Raw genomic sequence first — 5177 nt, 5'->3', positions numbered from 1 at the left:
GTGTGTGTGTGTGTGTGTGTGTGTGTATCTATATTTACGCTCCCGTAGTTTAGCAGTTCGGTAAAAGTGGCTGACACAATAAGTACCAGGCTCGAAAAAAAAACAACCACATGGTTCCGGGTTCAGTCCCACTGCGTGGCACCTTGGGCAAGTGTCTTCTACTATAGCCTCGGGCCGACCAAAGCTTTGAGTGAATTTGGTAGATGGAAACTGAAAGAAGCCCGTCGTATATGTATATGTATGCGTGTGTATATTTTTGTGCGTCTGTGTTTGTCCCTCTCCCCAACATCGATTGACAACCGATAGTGGTTTGTTTACGTCCCCGTTACTTAGTGGTTCGGAAAAAGAGACCGATAGAATAAGCACTAGGCTTACAAGAATAAGCTCTAGGGCCGATTTACTCGACTAAAGGCGGTGCTCCAGCATGGCCGCAGTCAAATGACTTAAGCAAGTAATAGTGTAAAAAACAGCAAAATTCATTACTCCGAGTTACTCAATGTTATTGTTTATTGGTAATGTATTATAGGATTATCAAGAATGTATGTATTATTTTCCTCCAAGATGTATTTTATAATTCAATTCTGTCTTATTATCTCCATTCCAGTATTTGGTATTGTTTCTTTGTCGAATAATTCCTAATTTTCTTACCATATACAATATTCCATCAATGTATACTATAACAACAATATATAACATAACATCTTTCCACATAACTTCGTTATATTTGACGTCACACCTTTGCTATTCAAAAATCTGATAGTCAGAAACACGAATATTTATATATTCTTCAAACATTTTTCATTTTTTCAACCAACCATTTTATAGGCTTCTGTATTAACTTCGTGTTATTTCAATCATTACTTAAGAGGAATCCGACGCTTTTTTAATGTGGTCATGATAATTAAATACTTAGAAAAATTTCGGTCAGAACTGGCCCATGCTGACTAATTTAAAAGCACCACCTGTAGAAGATATTTAACCATGTTTTCTGTTACAATCGTACTTAATGCACCATGGCCCATTCGTGTAAAGAGTTATTGTTTGTTAAGACATGTTTCTTCCACAGCAAACTTTTGCTTGGTTGATACAAATACCTCAACATTAGCTAAACATTCCATGGAGAAGTGGACATCTTTGTACTGTCATTTCCATATTCAAAGTGATAATCATTATTTCATTAATTAACGGTAAGGTTGTACAGTTTTCCCGATTTTTGCACATTCATCTGATAAGCACATTGTAAAGTTCTATCGACTATTTTCCCTTTATTTTGTGTTTGTTTTACTTCTAAGATATAGAGATAATTTCCATTGATTATTAAAACTGAATTTTACATATGTATATTCAAAAGTTATTTCCGTTTCTTGCAGACTCGTTTCGATATTTATAATTCTTCATTTTAATCTTTGTATTGAAATTGCAGCTGAGAGTTTTTTTTTTATTTTTCTCGCCTCTGTGATATTCAGGCGAGAACTTACAACGCGGTACTGGTTGTGTACTTTTATGCTTCGTGTATTTCTTAATGCTATCATTTGTTCATAAATTGATTTTCCGTGCCTATTGATTGGGTAGTGTTATCCTGACTTCTTTGATTTTCTCTTTCTTTTCTTTCTCTTTTACTTGTTTCAGTCATTTGACTGCGGCCATGCTGGAGCACCGCCTTTAGTCGAGAAAATCGACCCCAGGACTTATTCTTTGTAAGCCTAGTACTTATTCTATCGGTCTCTTTTTTCCGAACCGCTAGGTTACAGGGACGTAAACACCCCAGCATCGGTTGTCAAGCGATGGTGGGGGGACAAACACAGACACAAACACACACACATACATACATACATACATATATATATATATATATATATATATATATATATATATATATATATATATATATATATACGACGGATTTCTTTCAGTTTCCGTCTACCAAATCCACTCACAAGGCTTTGGTCGGCCCGAGGCTATATTAGAAGACACTTGCCCAAGGTGCCATGCAGTGGGACTGAACACGGAACCATGCGGTTGGTAAGCAAGCTACTTACTACACAGCCACGCCTCTTCATATTATTTGTTCCAATTTAGGTGAGAGAGCGTACTATTAATTTACCTCACCCTCATATTTTCATTTATTTCTAAATTTGTTTCCAGCAAATACGTTTTGAACGGACGGAAACAGCTAATGTTTTCGATTCCAGTATTCAATTGCTACCAATGCATTCAGTATAACGTGAAATCTCCTATTCTGTAGAAGGGATAATCGTGGAACACACGGAGAAATTCTGATCGTAGACAGGGACAGTTTATAAAAGTTTTAGGTCTTGCAGCACTACAGTAAGACTTCGACTGTTTACGATAAACTCTAAATTCTGGAGCCTCTAGCAACTAAATGTGTCTGAGTGCGTCCACATAGCAAACAAAGCTACCATGCAAATACTCATTCTCCATATCCGTTGGTGTTTGGCAACAGGCTCTTGAAATTATAGGTTTATAATCTACTTTTTGAAATTATAGAGAACCCTTCCATTCATATTCTACAACAGTCTGGTTACACATGTGATAAGAAACAATATCTTTTCTGCTATAGGAACAAGGTCTTAAATTTGTGGGGAGAGGACTAGTCGATATCATCGATCCCAGTTCACAACTAGTACTTAATTTATCGACCCCGAAAGGATGAAAGGCAGATTCGGCCTCGGCGGGATTTGAACTCAGAACGGAGCGACGGGCGAAATACTGCTAAGTATTTCGTCCAGCGTGCTAATAATTCTGCCAGCTCGCTGCGTTGGTAAGGAATAGTATCTTATGAAAGGTAAAGAAAGGATCTCAGAAAATATTATATTGCTGTAGAGAACAACCGCTAGTGAAATGAGCTATTGTAGAATATGGTTATAAAAACCTTGTCTTGGTTTGGACGATCTAGTGAAAAGCATTTGATAATGTTCTACACTACTGCACACGGGAGATGAATTACATAATTAAAACGGCCCTGGTACTAAATAAAATGCATTAACCAAACCATGTGAATATGGAGAATGAATACATTACTGGAAAGAGAAGATACTTAAAACCAGTCTCTGTATGCATATATTGAAACTATTTACAAAAGATATGTAGTTGGAATCCTACTAAAAATTCTTCATAAATTCAGCGAAGACATGGAAATGTCTATTTGATTTGAAAAATGTGCAGTGCCACGATAAGAACAGACAAATTAACTAAAACTGAGAAGATTGACATATATATATATATATATATATATGGATGGTTGAATTTCGAAATCAGAGAATTAGAAAAGAAACACATATGCAAAGACTTAGGAGTAGATGAAACTGATAAAATATGATACATAGAAATGTATCATAGCAAAGAAAATTAGAAAAGAATTCTATAGAAGTGTATGCCTAATATTCATATCTGAACTAACGTAAAAATTAAGGTAGAACGTATAAATACACTAACCATGGAAATTATAACCCTGTCGTCGGTATAATAAAATGCAAGGTCAATTAATTGAAGCGCTTAGATTGCAAGCTTAAATAAAACAAGGAAATTACTAGCAGCTTTCTACAGTCACCACCTCATAACACCTACATAACACCGAGGCATAACACCTACATGAACTTCTAACTTGTTGTCTCTTGAGGTCTCTGGGTGAGACTTGGATCCAACTTGTACAAATGCAAAGCAAAAGTCAAACATAAAATAATAATAATAATAATCACATCTCACTCTTCTGGAACCTCACCATTGAAACTGGCAGTAAGATACATGCAAAAAGGCGGCGAGCTGGCAGAATCGCTAGCAATCCGGGCGAAACGTATAGGGGTATTTCATCTGGCATTACGTTCTGAGTTCAAATTCCGCCGAGGTCGACTTTGCCTTTCATCCTTTCGGGATCGATAAACTAAGTACCAGTTACGCACTGGGGTCGATGTAATCGACTTAACCCCTTTGTCTGTCCTTGTTTGGACCCTTGTGGGCAATAATGAAATAAGATAGATGCAAATAGGCCAGACATCATATTGAAAGACTTCAGACAAAAATCATACCTCCACATTGATATGACTGTCCCAATCGATATAAATGTATCTGTTAAGATCTACCAAAAACTGAGCAAGTATACAATCTTGAAATAGAAATTAGCAAAATGTGGAATCTGAAGACTAAAACAATACCTGTTGTCATAGGTGCCCAAGGAATGATAAGAAAAGGGGCTGATTCCTATATAGTTCAGATACCAGGAAACCCCAAAATGGCAAAAATTCAAAACTACTCACAAGGCTTTGGTCGGCCTCCGGCTATAGTAGGAGACACTTATTCATGGTACTACACAGTTTGGGAAGAAAGGTCCTTACCGAACAGCCGTATCTATTAAAATACAAGAATCTTCAAGTTAAAAGATACAGAATATAAAGTGTAAAAGCAAAGGTAATAAGGCATTCGATATGTTATGAAAAACATAAAGGAACGCGTTCGAGCCTTACTGGGCATATCACAATCTTACGATGAAATCATGCAATAAAAATAAGATTACAAATTAATAATTTCGAACATAAATAGGCTCAGCTCAGGACTGGAAACAGGAAAGGCTAAGGCGTTTCCTATTCGTGGTATTTGAACGGCAAAACTAGTGTAACTATATACAAATTAGTTTCTCCGCTACTTCATCAGTCGAACTTGTTTTCTCAGCTTAAGGCCAGAGGTACTTAAATACCAAGTCATTTTATTCAAAGCCCTAATTTCAACGTTTACACCCTTCTGTTAGCTTAACAACAACAACAACAACAGCAGCAACAACGACCTTTTCTACTAAAGGCACAAGGCCTGAAATTTTTGGGGACGAGCTAGTCGATGATATCGCCCCCAGTGCGTATCTGGTACTTATTTTATCGATCGCGATTGTACGAACGGCAATGTCGAACTCGGTGATAGATGAACTGAGAACGGGAAACGAGAAAAGATGCAGCGACGCGCAAACTATTCTGACTTAATAATAATAATAATAATAGTAATAATAATAATAATAATAATAATAATAATAATAATAATAATAATAATAATAATAATAACAATAACAATAATAATAATAATAATAATAATAATAATAATAATAATAAAAATAATAAAAATAATGATAATAATTATAATAACAATAATAATAATAAAAAAAAAAAAATAAT

General features: G+C 35.6%; 1 long non-coding RNA gene across 1 annotated transcript in view; it reads right to left on the bottom strand.

Annotated features, from left to right (window-relative positions):
• The window catches only part of LOC106878675 (uncharacterized), a 397850-nt gene that overhangs the window by 106993 nt on the left and 285680 nt on the right, over positions 1–5177 (bottom strand). Inside the window, exon 2 of the long non-coding RNA XR_008264460.1 lies at positions 4275–4365. This is a non-coding gene — a long non-coding RNA (uncharacterized LOC106878675). The remainder of the gene's footprint in view (positions 1–4274; positions 4366–5177) is intronic.

This window comes from Octopus bimaculoides, chromosome 6 (genome assembly GCF_001194135.2).
Source record: "Octopus bimaculoides isolate UCB-OBI-ISO-001 chromosome 6, ASM119413v2, whole genome shotgun sequence".
Lineage (NCBI taxonomy): Eukaryota > Metazoa > Mollusca > Cephalopoda > Octopoda > Octopodidae > Octopus > Octopus bimaculoides.
This window is presented reverse-complemented; position numbering and strand designations above follow the sequence as displayed.